This window comes from Ostrea edulis, chromosome 3 (assembly GCF_947568905.1).
Source record: "Ostrea edulis chromosome 3, xbOstEdul1.1, whole genome shotgun sequence".
Lineage (NCBI taxonomy): Eukaryota > Metazoa > Mollusca > Bivalvia > Ostreida > Ostreidae > Ostrea > Ostrea edulis.
In genome coordinates this window covers 89,541,545-89,562,121 of record NC_079166.1, presented here as the reverse complement: position 1 = coordinate 89,562,121, position 20,577 = coordinate 89,541,545, and the positions used below count along the sequence as shown (strand labels likewise).

Below are 20,577 nucleotides of genomic sequence, written 5' to 3'. Positions count from 1 at the left end.
TTTGTATATTTTTGTGAAGATACAGTTTCATGAAATTGTTATCAATGCTACCATATCATCATAACCAGTTTGTATGAAATTTTGATAACGCTGTTTAAGGAAAATTGCAATTTTCTGACGATGATATATGCTTCTTTTTATGTACGTCTCATCTCTTAAAAAGTGTGATGACCTATGTTTTTTATTTGATAATCTGTTAGTTTTAACTTTAATGAATGGAAATACATACATTTTTCAAACCTGTATCAGATAAAACTGCGAGTATGGAGTTATCTTAAACATTTATAGAAAGGGTCCGGCACGCACTGTCACCGATTTTTTTTTCAAATTTGGCACATCGACTGGCACAAATAATGTAAAGCCATCATAATGTTGTTGCTATGCAACTCCGTTGCCATGGTAACACGTGCATGCCATTCGGGTCACAAAAGAGTCAATTTTTACATGAAAAATGACAATTTTTATTCAACTATGCTGTGTGTGTGTGTGTGTGTGTGTGTGTGTGTGTGTGTGTGCAGTTCAATATTAGCTCAGCTTACGATGTATGTGCAAGAAAATATTATGCCAGTACCATGTATGAAATATATTAAACTAACATTTCTTAATACATGACTTGACAATTTACATAGTTACTTATGGGGAAGTATTTTTAACCTTGACCTGGACCTTGGCATTTGATTCAAAACAATTGAGGGCCTCTATTTTCTAGAGTCTGGATATTCATCAGTGTCATAAACGCTACGGATTTACTACCTCACCCAGAAATCGATATTGATTGTGTGTGTGTGTGTGTGTGTGTGTGTGTGTGTGTGTGTGTGTGTGTGTTTGTAAGCCCTGTCAATTGAACCAGTGAATAAGAAGGCACACGTGTAAATCAACACGGGGTCGGTCAAAGGAACACGAAAATGGTGGTGTTCAGTTGGATTTTTATAAAAATCAGCATAAAATCATTAAATAGTTCATCTACCATCAAAATCCTGAAGTGTTTACTTAACAGGATTTATGAGATGTGTGTAACAGGTGTGTAAAGATTTAGCACTCGTCCATCTTTTTACCTTGCGAGCATGGCTTACACACTTTCGAAGTGCGCATGCTCTGTTTTGAATGACGTAATTTGTGATGTCATCATAATGGAGTTTTCCAGGGAAAGAAGTTGGCCCATCTGAGGTAAGTAAACACGGTTGAAAGAAAATTTTTGCATATTAACAATGAGTTTTTTATTAGATAGACTGATTAAATGGTGTTTCATACCGATCGTGTTATGTACAAGCGACAGAGTACCCGAGTTACTGAAAATTCCGATGATGAAAGTGATATATCTAGTACGTGAACTGTTTGGGTTTTTTTTCTAAAATTTAATCTTTGCAGTTAATGTACTCTGTATACTAAAAATTCATATTGATTTTGGATAGAATTTCACATTTAAAAACAAATAGATATGCGCCAAGTCCTTAGGAATCTACCCCACCCCCACCCCTCCACACGGGACTTTTTTTTGGATGATTGGACCGTATCCCCCTTTTCATCTGTCTCCCTACTTTGAAGTTTTTTTCCCAACGCCATGACATAAATAGATAAATAAATAAAATGCAAAAATAAAAACGAAAGATATATATGTATTCGGATTGGCATGTTCCACTTTGTCCGGGTTGAAATCCCCGAGGATGCAAATGTACATTACGCCGCACTGTTTGCAGTACGTACATGGTACAGGTGTACCGCATAGGTATGTAGCTACTAAGACTATAAACCAAACAGAATATCATATGTAAAACTATTACTCTGAATGCATTTTACTTGTTTACAATGTAGCCTGTCGGGGTGTGGTGCATGTCACACGCGTTGTTTACACGTGCACTTTAGGTGGCAGTGGAGGAAATTCGAACCATGTATGGATTATTGTCTCCTGATAACTTTGGCAGTTAACTTTTGATTTCAATCTACTTTTTAAGAATAATATAACCCTCGCTAATCATTGCCAAGCTGCATTTCGATCTTGGCAGAATGATCTTCAGCTACAATTCAAAATTAAGGGGTGATGTTGTGTACTGAGTTTTTCTTGATTGTTTACATCTGTGACTGTTTATGTGATGTATCAACTGATCAAGCTGTACAGTGTCATGACATATAGTGGCATAGCTTCCATTTATGTACTTGCGCATCATTTTGTCAGAAGAAGAAAATTCTAAAATGATAATTAAGATTTTTAACATGTATATGAATATACATGTATGTGTATGTTTGATTTTAGTATAATACCTGTAGAGAATATTTCAGTAGTATGAAGTGCCACACATTTAGGCGCATGCATGTGGTGTTTAAAGGTCTCATCTGAAAGACCAGCAACTTTCTCTTTTGAATGCTAAATATGATGATGGAGCATTTACCTCACTACCTACATTTTCACCCTAAATAAAGTACAAGCATGGCTCGAAACCATGATTTCTTGATCCTGTTACCAGTCTTCACGAAAAACTTTGTAAAGCACAGGCCCTTCGGGCCTCCCAGTATAATAATTGTGCAAGCCCGAACAATATTTTGCAGGCCCAAAATGTTTATTTTCTAATTTGATCTCTTGTTATTTGCTGATTCTACTCTATAGACACATGCACAGTTCTTTTACTGTAGGAAAATACAGGTCAAGATGATCATAGTTAAAGAACAACTGACATTAAAAGGATTATATTATTTTTCAACATATTAATCCAGTATATGCGAAAGTTTTTGGACCACACAGGACATTCGGTCCAGTGTAATCAATGAACACACCGGACCGAACCAAATTTTGTCAGACCGAAAAACCTAATGTAAAAAAGTGAAACACGTGAAAATGCAAAACCAAGGGAATCTTATTTATTATACTAGTAATACTATTCCAGGAATCCTTCCCGTATAATACTTTAGACAGTCCATGCGGTTTTAATCAATTCATTTACGTATTTGGATGTGTGCTATTTTTGTTACTTATAACAAACTCCGCATCAAGATAGTAAAGCTCAAAACCGGACATTGAGACATCTGACATTCCGGTCCGGTGTAAAAAATGATGCATCGGACCTGAGGCACTGCACATCGGTCAGGTCCGACGGTCCGATGTCTTTCGCATAGACTGATTAATCTCGCAGATACATCAGCAGCTCATGTTCAACTCTGTTTTGTATACACCACGTACAAAACATTTTTTAAATGTTAGCCAAGGCCTACCCTCGCAGTGTTCGAAATTGGTTTAAAACTTGGTATAGACCACAGGTCTATGCCAAAATAAAATGACTTAGACGTACCTCATCGAATTGGCATAGACCACAACATTGAAAAAATAATAACACAAATTTAAAACATTTTCATTTACTTCTAATATACTTAGAAAGTGTATTTTCTTTCCATTTCTGTAATATCATCCTTTCCTCATAATGTTTATCAGACGTCGACTGACCATGCAAGGCCCTCTTGGATAACTTTATTGCTTTAAATCTAGAAAATTGGCATAGACAATTTGGTCTATCTCAATTACAGTTGGCATAGACCAGTGCCATTTGACATATACTCGGTCTATGGTTAATTTTGAACACTGCCCTCGGTCCAATGGGGCATGAATTTTCGTTTTTTTTCTCCTCGTACGACAGTTTTTTTTGGGTTTTTTTATCGGATGGTTGTAATTGTGAAATACGCTTGGGTGGTTTTGAATTTCCCGGACGAGCCCCCTCCCTATACTTCAGAAAAGGCAGCATGGTTGATAATTTTTCTATGCGAAATTTGACTACTAAGTCATGACATTTAGTCTGAGTCAATCTCACGCTTTATTTGTAATATATACAGAACATATAAGAAAACATTTACAGGCCCATCGGACTCCAGGGTTTAATATTTTAAGAAGCCCGATCCCGATTTTACTGGCCTCGGGCATCAGGCCACTGGTTAATGTCGAAGACTGTGTTACCACTGAGCTACCATGACCAATTTTTATACGCCCGTCTTAAGACGGGACGTATTATGGTATGGCGTGTCTGTCCGTCCGTCTGTTAGCTTTTTCGTGTCCGACCCGTAACTTAAATACTACAAGGCCTAGAATCATCAAACTTTGTCTGTAGATACATCTTGGGTAGAAGGTGTGTCGCACATTAAAACCAGGTCACTGTGACTTTTCATTAAGAAGATATGGCCATATATGGCAAAAACTTGTCCGGCTCATAACTTGAAAACTATTAGACCTAGAATCACCAAAATTGGTCAACTAATGCATCTTAGGTAGAAGGTGTGTCGCATCCTACTTTAAGGTCACTGTGACATTTAATTAAGGTGATATAAAAAAAAAAAAGTTTTAATGGGTACTATCTATACTGTTAACAATATGTGACGGACGTATCATGTGCCATGGCGGTGCACTTTATTTAACATGAATTCATAGCTACAGTTAGATAATATTCTGGTCAGCACATTCGATAAACTACATGGAATTCATTAAATCACTTCTTTTTCTTTCAGTGGTCTTCAACTTTTAATCTCCAAGAAGGAAATGTAATTAAAAGATGAATAAAGTATCCCTAAGAATACCAGAAGAAAGGCTATGTGTTGAGAAAAACAGCCCTTCCTCAGTACCTCAGAACTAGATGATAGCCCTTAATTGTTACTTTATGCTGAATATGACACAGTATAGAAGATCTGATCATGAAGAAGTAACACCATTGATACACTTGCCAACTGCCAAAATTACTTTCTGATAGTATGACGAGATTAGAAGATATCATGGTGTAGTCATGACACAAACTGCAAATCAAAGAATTAATTGTCTTCCCCAGAGGATGAACAGAGCACGATGGCTTCACATGGATAACATTTCCTTTCGAGTTTTGAAATTAGTAAGTATACAAAATATTTTAGGCCACATAGGGCCAAAAAAAAAATGTTTGTTTTCGGTCGCCTCTGATTTTTAAAAAAAGGGTTGGTAGGTAGGTTTATTTTATTTTTTTTTAAATATTTTTTTTTTATAAAAATAAATAAGTGCCTTCGAATCAATGAAAATTTTATAGTTAAAGTTGTAATATAATGTGTTTAACAGATAAAAAAAATGGGTTTAGAGCACAATGTTTAATTGACAAAATACACAGTATATGTGATGGAGTTTTAATATTACAATTATAGATGTCTTGGCATTTCGGGTAATAGTTCGTATATCGATGAATTGAAATCGGAAAATTGAAAAAAATTAATAGGGTCGGTGGATATATTTAGGGTCGGGCAGGCGACCTGAAACAAACACATTTTTTATTTTGGCCTAGTCATAAAATTATTTTTTAGATTTTCATCTTTGTTTGGAAATAAAAATGGGCAGGTGGTTGGAGTTTATTTTTATGCCCCCCTTTGAAAAAGAGGGGGCATATTGTTTTGCACCTGTTGGTCGGTCTGTCGGTCGGTCTGTAGACCATGTGTTGTCCGCTCAATATCTTGAGAACCATTCACTTGATGATAATGATATTTCATATGTGGGTTAGCAGGGTTTGACATTTACTTTCTTGAGCACTAGACCAGTCGGGCTACTTCAAATAATATTTACTAGACCAGACCTTACATCCACTAGCCCTGACCAACTTTCCAGAGAAAAGAAACCCTGATGGTTTCTCCATATTTAAGTACTTAATTCAAATGACAAACGTTAAGTTTAAACTAAAACGTACTTAATTGTCTCAAAAACATCTTTAGTCTCGTCATTCAATTTGGTGCTTTTATTTTCAAACTTCCCAATCTACTCCTTTTTTTTTCTCGGAACATCCTTCCTTGAGGACGAGAAGTCGAGACATTCCCGCACATGTGTCAACAACGAAAAATGGCTATTTACGATTTAATTTATTCATTTGATACAGGCAACGAAATTAAGGGGAAATACTCGCTAAATGCGAGTTAAAAATTGAATTTGCGAGTAAAAAATCACAAGTGATCGCAACTTTTTGCGAGTGAAAAAACCCCAATCTTTTTCCCGGATTTCCTCGGTTTATTGGCTGTACTTTGAAGTTTACAATAATCTTGTCTTGTGCATAGAAACTCTTTACAGAATGAATATACAAGTATTGAAAAAGTAAACGTGGATCGAATAAATAACTAAGGCCAAGGTCATCTCAGTTGATGGCCTACTTCATACACACTTCGGATGTCTCAGAGACGTCTGATTTAAATAGCAAGCATATTGATCTCGTCCGTGTCTATATAAAACAACACATGACAGTGTGTCACCATTTCACGCGGTGTCCTTCTGTACTCTATAGTCATACACTTCGAGTTCACGGGGTTTTCTTTTCAACTAGAATTTTTTTAGATGAAATTTCCAAAAGTTTTGAACATATAGTTTAAATTGGCGCAAACAGACTTCAAGATTTCAATCCACATGATGCTGTTAATAGGTGGTAGATCTCTGGACAGCGAGTACGCCGCACAAGTGTACCATATGACCCGCACCATGTATGTTGTCTGATAATTCATTGAATTTTAAATGAAAGAATTCGCAATCTTATTTTTATTATTGCACTTTAAAGGAGATTTTAAAAGATTTTCCCAAAATTTTGATAAAGAGACATGCTTGTTTTCTTAAATTCATGTAAAACAGTAATCGATTGAAAAATGCTAGTAAAAGCTCAATTTTGCTAGTTGGAAAATAATCCACTAGCTAAAATTTGCTAGTGGTGAAAAAAGTTAATTTCGATCCCTGTGATAGACACTTTCTTATATTCAATTAAAATAAACTGGGGTTTTTTTCAAATGAAAATAAATTCAGTTTATATATATTTATCCGAAATATAACTTTACACCCATTAACAAAGAGTAAATGTCGTAAAACATCACTTCCGACATCGACTATGTATTCGAACTAAAAATAGAGATTTTGTCATCACGCGGTTCAAAATTGCTCGCAAACTCTTTACAGTTATTTTTTAAAGTTAAAAATAAGATATCTTATGGTTTAAAATAAAGTTTCTTGTTTATTTTTTCAACATGACCAGTCGGACTAGTAAATCGACATATTACCCGACCGGACCTATCATTTAGTAGACTCGGTCGGTCGGACGTGCCTTAGTGTCAAACCCTGGTTAGTTATGAGTAGAAGAGGATCCTTATTGTTTTTCAGGTCAAAAGGTCAAAGGTCAAGGGTCAATCTACTCTGGACATAGGAATATAATGTCCGCTCAATATCTTGAGAACCCTTTGCTTGACAGACATCAAACTTGGTACACTAGTACGTCTTCAGGAGAAGATGACCCCTATTGATTTTGAGGTCACGTGGTCAAAGGTCACACTGGACATAGGAATATATTGTCCGTTCAATATCTTGAGAACCCTTTGCTTGACAGACATCAAACTTGTTACACTAGTACGTCTTCAGGAGAAGATGACCACTATTGATTTTGAGGTCACATGGTCAAAGATCAAGGGTAAACTGGACATAGGAATATAATGTCTGCTCAGTATCTTGAGAACCCTCTTCTTGACAGACATCAAACTTGGTACACTGATACGTCTTCAGGAGAAGATGACCCCTATTGATTTTGAGGTCACATGGTCAAAGGTCAAGGGTCACACTGGACATAGGAATATATTGTCCGTTTAATATCTTGAGAACCCTTTGCCTGACAGACATCAAACTTGTTACACTGGTACATCTTCAGGAGAAGATGACCCTTAATGATTTTGAGGTCACATGAGCAAAGGTCAAGGGTCAAACTGGACATAGGAATATACTGTCCGTTCAATATCTTGAGAACCCTTTGCTTGACAGACATCAAACTTGGTACACTGGTACATCTTCAGGAGAAGATGATCTCTATTGATTTTGAGGTCACATGTTTAAAGATCAAGGGTCAACCTGGACATTGGAATATACTGTCTGCTCAATATCTTCAGAACCCTTTGCTTGACAGACATCAAACTTTAAATAGTACACTGGTGTATATTCAGGAGAAGATGACTCCTATTGATTTTGAGGTCACATGGTCAAAGGTCAAGGGTCAAACTGGACATAGTAATATACTGTCCACTCAATATCTTGATAACCCTTTTACTTGACAGACATCAAACTTAGTACACTGGTACATCTTCAGGAGAGGATGACCCATATTGATTTTGAGGTCAAAAGTCAAAAGTTGAATTGGACATAGTAATATATTGTCTCCTATATTTTAAGAATTATTTGTTTGATTGACACGTACCAAACTTGGTACACTGGTACAGCATAAGGAGTAGATGACCCCTATTGAATTTTAGGTCACATGGTCAATTCACTCTTGACATAGGAAGATATTGTCTGCTCAATATTTTGAAATGATGATAATACTATCAATTAAATGAGGTGTGTGTATAACCCTTTTCAATTTTGCACCATGGGGGGCATATGTGTTTTACAAACATCTCTTGTTTTTTTTTTTCAGAATATATATTTCACGTTCATTATTCTCACATGTTGCTGTAGAGTGTAGATTACATCATTTTTTTTTACATTGTTTTCTTTGGACAGAAAATTTCCATACAGCAATATTATAATTGTTGTTGAGTGATTTTGAAGTACATTTTCATGTAACACTGAAGTTGAACATTCTTTTTCCCTGTTGTCCGTCTGTCTGTAAACTTTCACATTTCTGACTTCTTCTCAAGAACCACTGGGCCAATTTCAACCTAACTTGACAAAAAGCATCCTTGGTGAAGGGCTTTCAAGTTTGTTCAAATAAAGGGCCACACCCCCTTTCAAAGGGAAGATCAAATTACAAAATTGCAAAAATAGGGTGGGGTCATTTAAAAATCTTCTTCTAAAGAACCACTGGGCCAGATGATGTGAAAGTTACATGAAAGCTTCCGGACAAGTGTAGATTGAAGTTTGTTCAAATCATGACCCCCTGGGGTAGAATAGGGCCACACTAGGTGATCAAAGTTTTACATGTACAAATATATAGGGAAAATCTTCACAAGAAGTAGGAAAATAACAAGGCCAGTAAAATACAAATTTATGTAAAGGCTTCCTGAAATAGTGCAGATTCAAGTTTGTCATAATCATGCCTCCCAGGGAAGGTTGGCCGAGGCCACAATAGGAGATCAAAGTTTTACATTCAAATAAGTATAGAGAATTTTCAAGAACCATTAGGCCAGAGCAGTTTACATTTACATGAAAGCTTCCTGACATACAGCTCTGTAGTGCAGATTCAAGTTTGTAAAAATAAAATTTCCAAAAGGTGTCGCTGTGTTTGGTGTAATTTTTGTTCGTTCTGCACAAACTAGCTCATTCAGCTTGACACAGCCTAGGTAATTTACAGCTGATCATTTGATAAACACTTACTTTGTAGAAATAGAAATTATGATTTTTATCTATTTATACATTTATTGCTATTTCTATGAAGACCTTTTACTAATCACTTCTCTAAATATTTTTGCAGATTTGTCAGAATGTTATGCATCGTTATCAACAGAAAAGAACTTCATAGGTAGACCAAAGCTGACATGGGATGAGATCCTAGAACAAGACCTAGAGTTTACAGGATTGGATAGGATCAATCCACTGGGTCGCCAAGTGTGGAAGTACAAACTTCAACCTCGACAGGACAGCCAGGCCTCACCCTTGCAAAAAGATTAATTTGGCCTGGATAGTCAAAATGAGTGATGATGATTGATATCAAGGTCTGACACTGGAAGCTCAGTAAGGGTAGATGCTGGCAATGGAGCTGTTTAGCAATAAAACAAACAAGTTTAACATTAAACATGTTTGTATACTTTTTTGGCTCACCTGAGCCAAAGGCTCAAGTGAGCTTTTCTGATCACCTTTGCCTGTCGTCTGTCTGTTTATAAACTTTTCACATTTTCATTTTCTTCTCCAGAGTGAACCACTGGGCCAGTTTCAATCAAACTTGGTATGCATCATCAATAGATAAAGGGTATTCAAGTTTGTTCATATAAAGGGTCATGCACCCTTCAAAAAGGAAATAATCATGGAAATGCAAAAATAGGGTGGGGTCATTTAAAAAACCTTTTCAAGAACCACTGGACCAGGAAAGTTGAATTCACACGAAAGGTTCCTCTTTTGTGCAAATCATGGTCTCTGGGGGTAGGGTGGGGTCACAATAGAGAATCAAAGTTTTACATTCATATATAGTGCATATTCAAGTTTGTAAAAAGCTCACAGGGGTAGGGTGGGGGTCACAATAGGGGATTTAAGTTTTACATGTGAAATATATACAAGGAAAATCTTTTAAAATCTTCTCCTCAAAAACTAGATGCAGAACCGTAGCTCTTTGAAAAGAGAGCTTCAGATGAACCCCTTATAAAAAAAACTTCAATTTATGGCAGAGAAAAAAAGTGCATGTTTAAGTCCCTCTATCACTGCATTCCTGCATCGCTGTCTCATGAATTTAATATTAAATAATTCCCAACATATTTTCCCACTATACTTGTTTCCAAACATACTTTCAGATATTTTCTAAACCCACATATAACCCCAAAACAGCTTCAAGTGATTTCAATTTCTTTGTTGATGTAGCCATGTTAAGTAGCCAGTCAATTTGAACCCCAGTTCATTTCCATACTGATACTCATTTTGAAACATAATGTCTGTGTGAACTAATATCCTCACAAATATTTTTAGTGAAATATTTTGGATGAAATCATCCCAGTTGGGTTAAATACTTATTATTCAAATACTGTAGGTTTGAATATTGAACTAATCTCACAGCTTTCTTAAGTTTGGTCCCCATCCCCACCAGTCTGTTTTTAGGCTTAACTATTGAAATGGAGTGTAAGGGATCAGACTAGGCTTTTATAGCATTATCAATTTTCAAAAGCTTTAGAAAAATTATACAATTTTAGGTCGCTTGAGTAAACTCAGATGACATATTGCTATTGATCTGCATCTGTTGTAGTCCGTCGACATTAACAATTGAACATTTTTAACTAAATTCTATAACTGAAAGATGAAGATACCGCACAGCGATCAATCTACGATTCAAATAACGGAATTCTTTTCAAATTTAGTATGAAGCACACAAATTTACATTAAACCTTCTTGACATAGTGCATATTCAAGTTTGTTAAAATCATTTCCCCGGGAGTTATGGTGTGGGTCAAAGTTTTATATGCTAGCTGATATAAAGGAAAATTCTTTAAAGATATCTCTTGAACTATTTAAGTTAGGGCTTTCATATCTTGTATATACAATTTTTATGGCAAAACAAATCTGACCTATTCAGTATGTCCTGAACTACATTGTGTTTAAGGTAGATCTTTCATATATATTATATATTATGAATTTCTTATGATAAAACCTTTCATCTTGTTGAGGAGCCTCTCACCTCTGGTTGGCGCGGGTTTGAATCCTGCTCGCACCGATAATTGAGAAAGTTTCCCAGTTTACTCTCGGAAGGTCGGTGGTCTCTTCCCAGGTACATTGTATCTGGGTTCTCTCTTCCACCAATAAAAACTGGGCACCACCAGATAACTGAAAAATTGTTGAGTGTGGCGGAAAACAGTGAAAACAATCAATCATATTATGTTATTTGACCTTGTGACCCTGAATTCTGAGTTTGACATACTTTTAAGAAAGTATAACATATTAAGTATATCCAGGACTATTTTAGATAGGGCTTTTATGTTTTGTATATTGATTACTTATGGCAAGGTCTTTCATATCATACCAAGACCTACGACTTTTTACCTTGGTCTTATCCAGAACAGCAATATCATGCTAGTCATATCTTTGTCTTATATGATTTCATTTTAGTAATGTTGTGTTCTTTAGAGCTAGGTTTGGGTCACATTATTCATGAGAATAAAGATTGATAAAATAGCATTTAAAAATCAAAACAGCAGGGCCAAGATGACTCAGGTGAGCGATGTGGCCCATGGGCCTCTTGTTGATTTTGATATTTCTACCTATATCATTTGTATGAGAAATGGAACTCCTTTTTTTCTTTTACAAATACATGTATTATCATATGGATCCATCTTTGTTGATTATTTAATCAAAGGACATATTCAATTCATTCAATGTATTAAATGTAAATTTATGGATATGTCTGTGGTTAAATTACTTATGTATGTATGTATACATTTTTCTCGCACATCCAATTACATATATGATGTATATATATTTACTAATTGTACATGTAATATCCCCTGTTATATAATAAAATATATGACTGAGAATAAAAGACCTGCTGTTTTCATTGCTACCATGAAACATTAAAAGATTAGAATAATTCAAATATCTTAATGAATTCTATAATATATGAATTTGATATTTGTATATGATTGCCTCACTGGTGTTCAATGTGAACTTTGGTTTATTGTTTCAGTTTGCTCGATCTTTATATCAAATTAAAATTTAAGACAAATAAGGAATTATTTCCGAAATTGGTTAATATGGTACATTGTAGTAAAATAATCAAGAGTTTTTTTCATATGAGATAGCTAAATTTCACATGAATAACCAGTGACTGATTCTTGATTGTCAACATTGTCACCGAACAGTTCAGAAATTACCATGGTACATGTACATACTATTAGGGGATCATAAAATTCCTTAAAGAGTGACAAATTTTTAAATATCACCTTTTCAAGGAGAAAAATCCTCTTACGTATATGAATACTATGAAGAGATTAAAAGAGAGGTGGCTAGATCACTTGTATGGTGAGATTCATTTGTGGCAAGAACTGGTATGATGTCTTGAGTCAGAAAGCACTGGAATCCACTAGGAATAGTTTTAGATCTATGGAGCGCCAAAATAACAAACTCAGATATTTGAAGATATCTTTAATTATTTGAAGATATTATTAATTCATTTCATGCACGCAACATTGCAATCAAAGATCTCTTCAAATAATTAATGATATCTTCATTTGAATTGAATTATTGATATCATTATTTATTCCGCTGAATTGATGCACACAATAATTTAATTGTTGCTCTCCTCAAATGAATTATAATTTAATGATACCAATAATAGAATTAATGCATGCTACAATTCAATTGAAGAGAGCAATAATTCATTAATGCTAACATCACTTAATGTGCGCAATAAATGGATTATTGCTCTCTTCTATTGAATTAATGATATCATTAATTAAATTGATGCGTGCAATAATTATGTTAGTGAGAGTAATTATCTAATTGAGATATAATCCTTAATTAATTCGACATATCCACAACTGAATGAATGATTTCTTTAATTGAATTGTTGCTCTCTTTTGAAAAACAAAACAACGATGTGCGCATTAATTACTTATGAAATAGCCCTGTATATATAATTAAAAAGATCTATTGAATTAAAAGAGATAATCAAGTCATTCATACAGAGCTCTAAATTAATTTTTGCAAGCAATATTTCCACCACATGGATATTATTGGACTTCAATTATTTGAGCTTATGTAAAACATTAAGATTTTAAAAATCATCCAGGTGAATTTGTATTACAAAAGTCATGAGAGGACACGTCCAGTTTTTGAACAAAAACAGAAAGTAATATATTCCCTTGAATTTGGTCATCCCTGTCCTCAGTGTGTTTCAGACGTGTTTAGGGGGGGGGGGGGGGGGGGCGGTCCAACACGTTTAGCGGATATTTAGTTGTTGGCATGTGGCGGGAGCGAAACCAGGAATTATCCAAGGGGAGGACGTAATGAGTGCCTAAAGCACGAAATCTCTAAACAAAAATATCTAAGATGAAGGAAAATCGTGATTTTTGGGGGTTTTCTATTACAATTTTGTCCTCATATTTCAAAGTGAGATGATCGTCAAAATTGACATAATTTCCATGTACATATCATAAACATGTAGATATTTTTGTAACAGTATATGAAGGAATCTGGAGCAAATCCATCTTCACAAGTCAAGGGTTATTGATTCGTTACCTCGCACTAACCCTTGACATCAGTCGCTATTTAAAAGTTGGGCTCAAGAAAAAGGATGACGCAATACGCTAAAATAAATCAGCCAATGGGATTTCTTGTTTCAGATGAAAGTTTGGTAAGGGAATAAACAGAAAGTAAAAAATGGCGTCCGTTGACGAAAAGATATGTGAAAAACATCAAATCGATCATTTGACTGAAAACCAAAAGCTTTCGATATCATGTATCAGAGAAGAAAAAGGTGTTTTTATTGGAACTAAAACCGGCAGTGGTAAATCGCTATCTTACGAAGTTGTTCCCATTATTTTGGAGGAAAATGCAGTGACGCTGATAGTAGCCCCACTTTTCAACATCATTGCATGTTAAATTATTTCGTAACGCAATCAATAATTAATATTTTTCGTCCTTTAATTGTTGTAGTTTATTATTTAGTTCATAGTCAATTTTAGACAACTTGTTTAATTTGTTAAAACATAGTCGACAAACGTACTTCGACAATCCATCATTTTCATTCGGCTCATACCCCAAAACCTCGTCTAATTGTTTTTCAAGCAAAACGAACTCCCGAAAATCAATCGACGGTATCTGTCTTATACTAATTGGCCACAAATTATACACCATAATGCCGTCGCCATGCGTGTTTACTGTTTAGTTTTTTCGACCGATTATAAAAGCCGTTGTCTGATTGGTTTGCAGCTTCAGGCTGCAAACCAATCATATGCTTCTTCTCGAGCCCAACTTTTAAATAGCGACTGATGTCAAGGGTTAGTGCGAGGTAACGAATCAATAACCCTTGACTTGTGAAGATGGAGCAAATCCTGATTCTGAAGTTATATAAACTGGTGTTATACACCGGATTTTCAAACAATTTATGGTTTTTGCAACGTTTGATTAAAGTTTTCTGTAAGGCCACATCTATGTAGTTACATTTACACAGAATGTTTTTTTTTACAAAGATATCTAATTTTTATCTATATCAAAAGTCAACAAAAAACTTAAAAGTAATACAAAAAATGTATATAATTATTAATACTTGTTTTAGATCTTTTAGGCACTGCATTATACAGAATTTTGATTTTATTTATCATACTTTTTGGTTGAATTACTACCGAGTCTGGCCCGTACAGCATGTGTTGACAAACGAGGGAGTCTATATCATAGAAGTATATATATATATATATATATATATATATATATATATATATATGTATGATAAATAAAAAATATATATATATATATATATATATATATATATATCAGGGAAGTCGTTGTGGCCGAGTGGACTTACGCACTGGTTTGACAATCTTGCTTGGTGGTGGGTGCCGTACGTCGCTGGTTCGACCCCGGGCTGGGGCGAAAATTTTCAGTACCTAGTTGTGATTATTTAGTGCTTTATATATATATTATATATATAAATATATATATAATGATAATTATTATAAGTTATTATTACAATTAAAGTTATCATTATGGACACTACTACCCCTCCTCCGACCGGTCGCGGTAGCTCAATGGTAGAGAGTTCGCTTCGTAACCGGGAGGTCGTGAGTTCAAGCACCGTTCATCCGCAAACCCAATTTTAAGACGTTGAAATTGGTAGTGATTGCTCCTTCGCCAAACGCTCGACATTTAGAAGTGAGAATCACGGATCTTTTAGATGTGACCTTATAAACGTAGACCCCTGGTCGTACATGTAGTAGGTGTTCGCACGATATTTCAAAGAACCCTCACTGCTACGACCTTGAACCCTATGGATACATTGGATAGGTACTCCGCTTAAAGCTGGTTACGTCTCAATATGAATAAAATATTCTCGACGGGACGTAAATTATATAAGCAATCAATCATCCAATCAATACTATCCCCCCCCCCCTTTTTGGTTGTTGATTTTCTTAAGGCGATAATTTCAACGAAATGTGTGGATTCCCTGTCTATCCCATCCCAATTTCCATTTATGTAATCGTTTCACACTTTTTTGTAAGTTTTAGAGATTGGCCTTATGTATTTAGCGTGGTGAGAATGATTGTTTGGATGTTTCAAAGTGTTTGATTGCCCGTGTGTATCAGAGTGTTTAACTGGCCGCGTGTTTCAGAGTGTTCAATTGCCTGTGTGTAAAGGAAAGTGTTCAATTGACCGTGTGTAAAGGAAAGTGTTCAATTGACCGTGTGTAAAAGAAAGTGTTCAATCCCCTGTGTGTAAAGGAAAGTGTTCAATTGCCTGTGTGTAAAGGAAAGTGTTCAATTGACCGTGTGTAAAGGAAAGTGTTCAATTGCCTGTGTGTAAAGGAAAGTGTTCAATTGACCGTGTGTAAAGAAAAGTGTTCAATTGCCTGTGTGTAAAGGAAAGTGTTCAATTGACAGTGTGTAAAGGAAAGTGTTCACTTGATAAGCAAAAATTCAAGGAGTGAATAAATCTATATTTCACAAATTTCGACCGCAGCAATGTCTTCTATGTTGTTTTTAGTACCAAATAGTAAATTTTCGTACTAAAATACCAATAACTGTAGAAGTGTTCAGTTGCAGGTGGGGAGTTAAGGTGTTCATTTGACACGCGTTACACGTGTGTGTGTGTGTGTGTGTGTGTGTGTGTGTGTGTGTGTGTGTGTGTGTGTGTGTGTGTGATAGCAATTTGACTCATATGTGCTTTTAATCAGCTTGATTGGCTCACTCTTCCGTAACGTTTTATTTCCAAATGTATACATAAAACGAAAGTTAACCAAATAATAATATAGTTTAGCAGATAAATATTACCAATAAATCTGTTTTTCTTATTGGTAATCGAGATTTTCTTTATTCTAGATTATGATTTATAAATCGAAAGTTAAAAATGCATAATGGTGTACGTGTACAAGTTTAAACAAAAATACTATTCGATCAAAAAAGAAAAGAAAAAGATATTTACCTGTCATTTATAGAGCTTACTACAAGGTATTACTGACACAAATAATTCGAAGCTCGTCGTGAATGTAACAATATACTTGGTACATTCCGTGAGTTTTAAATAGGACATATCGGGTGCGCCTGTATCGGTTTTAGAAATCTAAAATATTAAGGAAACAAAACTCGAACACATAATATAAGATCGCATGCACGAGTACAACAGTTTATTAATACACGTGTACATAGACATCTGGAGGTTCATTATTCCACTCAATTCATTCTACAATAGAAAATAAGATGTTAAGTATATGAAACACAAATATGTATTTGGTACAAAAACATAGGTCCGCTGCATGAAATACCCCCCTCCTGCGGCCAATGGATATTGCTAATCGTTTTTTAGCTATAGATTTAAATATATTTGTACAAAAGGCCGAATTCAATATAAAAAGGGATATAATCAAAAGAGTTATATCTATACATTGTTTGCAGATTCCAATTATTTTAATGAAAGGAAATCTTTACGTCTGACGTAAATGTTAGCAAAACTCCCCAACATAAACTAGGCAAACCAAACTTTAAAACTATATATTTACTCAAGCGAATGCGGGTGATATCGTCCCGATTACCTATTCGCACCTAGTGGATTCGCACCTTTACCTGTACGCTCCAAGTGGATTCGTCCTCCGTGGTTTCGCCCCCATTGAGTATGTAGCAACAATGGTCGGAACGATTGATCAGTGCATACTCCCCTTAAATAACAATGAGCAATTGAATTGAAATTAATGAATACTATATATTAATTTACCGACGCCCAAGGTGTGCTCATTTTTATCATTATACCAACAATTTTTGGATATTTATATCCGGCAACAGTGATCGGGACGATTGATCAGAGCATACTCTCTTTTAACGATGAGCAATTTAATTGAAATTAATGAATACTATACAGTATATTAATTTACCGACGTCCAAACTTGCTTGTAACTGAAACATACCAATGCTGGTCATATTGAAGTCATTTGGTATGCTGGGAAAGTCAATATCTTTAATATATGACATCGTTGGAACCCACGGGTTGATTCAATGATTATCATTGAACGTCCCACTGAAGAATTTTTCACTCATATGGAGACTTCACCATTGTCAGTGAGGGTTGGAAAATTTAGGCCTATGTTTGGCGCTTAAATTATGGCCTTTGAGCAGTGGGTTCCGATGATGAATAGTTCATAATCGTATCCTATTATAAATGGTATACCTTTATTTTAGAATCATATATTACAAAATAGACAAGTGCATCAAAATTGGTACCGTATAAGTTTTACATTATGACCCCTGGGTCGAGGCCTCTGCTGGTGGATTGTTAGTCCCCGAGGGTCTCTACAGCCCAGTAGCTAAGTACTTCGTTACTAGCTTGAAAATACGGATGTATATTTAATTGCTGTTATAAAATTTAAAAATTCATTTCAAAATTAAGGATTATCTCCCTCATGCATAGCTCTTATCCTTGGACGAATTTGGCTCCACTTGTTTGGCACGCTGTTTTTGGCTATATTTAGATCTAAAACTTCATAGTTATTTCGGATTTCAAACATCTCGGTTGAGCATCACTGAAGAGACATTATTTGTCGAAATGCGCATCTGGTGCATCAAAATTGGTACCGTATAAGTTTTACAAGATAAGCACACACAATCTTTTTCATTTTCTTATTTTGCGCTTATATATAGTCATCATAGCTAATCGTCTTCTCAATGGCATAGAGGCAACTAAAATACAATGTGATCTGCTGTCCTCATAGAAATTCTTTCAGGTTAAATGAACCACAGGTTTTTAAAGTATCATCAAAAGTAAAGAATAATTAATACATGGATGTCTAATAAAACTGAGTAAGTTAAGTATCTCTACATGTATATCCCTCCCGAACTAATTTAGAGATAAAATTCAATGTTATGACTCATTACTTTAATTCACGAAGGAGAGCTTATTCAATGTTTAGGCATGTATCAATGCAAACAAAACAGTATTCAATGGCTTAATCACAACAGGGCGTCTCTTTTCTTTTAATATGTAAATTATATGTATAATAACGAAAAGTCATGTATTTTTCAAATGAATAAATATCTATGATTTTTTTTTAATGATTCTATTACTTCATTCTATTATAAAACAAATAATAACAACGATTTTGCATTTATTATCTAAATTTCATCCTAGTCATACGATCCTCTACAGAATAAAGTGTGCTGCATTAGGCCTGAGTAGATCTAAGTACTGTAATGTTAGCCTGGTTCCCGAGGCCTTCCGATGTGCAAGCACGAAGGCCAGGCACTCACTGTCGAATGGATTCTTCCACACATGTAGCTCAAAATCCAATATGGCGGACTCAATGGTAAGTAATGGGAATCTACGTAAATGAGCGTATCATGGCTTAATTAGCTGTGTCACTTTCGATTTTACGTCATCAATTGCCAGAGACAGACCTTAGGAAATGTATAATCCTTGGTTTTCCATGTGACACGCTTGTTTGATATAGTCTTATCCTTTTCTTTTCAAGCAAGTAGGCGATATATACTGAGTTTTATAGATGACACGCACCAGTTTTCCTATTTCGAACCGGCAATTTCAGATCGAAAATCCTCGACTCATTTTTGGACAATTTTTGATTACATATAGATGTCATGACGTGCTTTACTTTGATAAGACTGTATAGGCTATTGCTGAAGTTTATACGATGACTTTCCTGTGCGATGATGGAGGTGTTTTAAGCTTTTATTGGACTTATAGTGTACAATTTTACAGATTCTCGATATTATATACATGTGTATCATTATGTATAATAATTATCTTAATTTCAGATAATTTTCCATACATATGGAAAGAAGAAACATATGATAGTGGGTGAAAAAAACACCCTCATATATAATGTTTTATGAATATGCAAAACCATGCCAACAGGTATTATGAGATGTATATATTGCTTGTGTAGTAGATAAGGCTATTTATGCATTTTATAATTCAGTAACATGGTGTCTGACAGTGTAATTATTTAATTCTTATGTTGACCTGCCAACTTTATGCTTGATCCAATAGGCTTGATTTAAAGTTTCTGTTGTTACTTTGGTTTATTGTGAATACTCTTCAGATTTCAGAGGGGATCACTAACAATTTCATTGTCAACGGTTACTATTCCTCTCTGATTCACAGTCCTGCTTGTCCAAAATTATATTTGTGGGTCGGTCCAGAGTTTTTATATATTGCCAAATGCTATACATTGAGGTATTCTATTTTTGTCTTATCATTATATTTTACATTTGTTTGTAACTCAAATTTTTTGTCTTCTTTATGAGAGAACTGAGTTCATACACTTCAATTTAAAAATCTTATGCAGTAGCCAGGAATTCTGTATCTAACAACAAAAACAAATTTTACATAATATGAAGTACATAATATGACACTATTGTAATATTCATTGTTATGCTTTTGCACAAACTCATTGGTACTGCTTGGATTTGATACTAAATTCACACCTGCTAAAGCTTCAAAGAAAAAAATGTAGAAGATCACCATCTGGAGAAACCCTCATTCATCCCCAAAAACAAAGTTTTGCAGTTATGTTTCTCTCACTGTATTGAAAATTTTGTGGTACTTATGTACCAAATTAATGCTTCTTAATATAGTTTTGTGGAAAACAAAAGAAAGATAACCAGATTGATCTCTTTATTTTACCATGTAGTCTACAGACTCCAGATGGAAAGAAATAGAGAAAGACTTTCTAAAGGGGTATTCAAGGACCCATCCTCCTCCACACTAATTGATATTGGAAGGAATTAACA

The 20,577-nt window shown here is 34.9% G+C and overlaps 1 long non-coding RNA gene across 3 annotated transcripts; it reads left to right on the top strand.

Moving 5' to 3' along the window:
• The first annotated feature begins 789 nt into the window (after positions 1–789).
• Positions 790–10,212, top strand: LOC130052988 (uncharacterized). Of its 3 annotated transcripts, none has more exons than XR_008801416.1 (3): positions 1,306–1,322; positions 4,483–4,856; positions 9,408–10,212. It is a non-coding gene; the product is annotated as an uncharacterized LOC130052988 (long non-coding RNA). The 3 variants fall into 3 exon arrangements; XR_008801415.1 differs by lacking the exon at positions 1,306–1,322 and adding an exon at positions 1,381–1,726; XR_008801414.1 differs by having other exon boundaries at positions 790–4,856.
• The last annotated feature ends 10,365 nt before the right edge of the window (positions 10,213–20,577 follow it).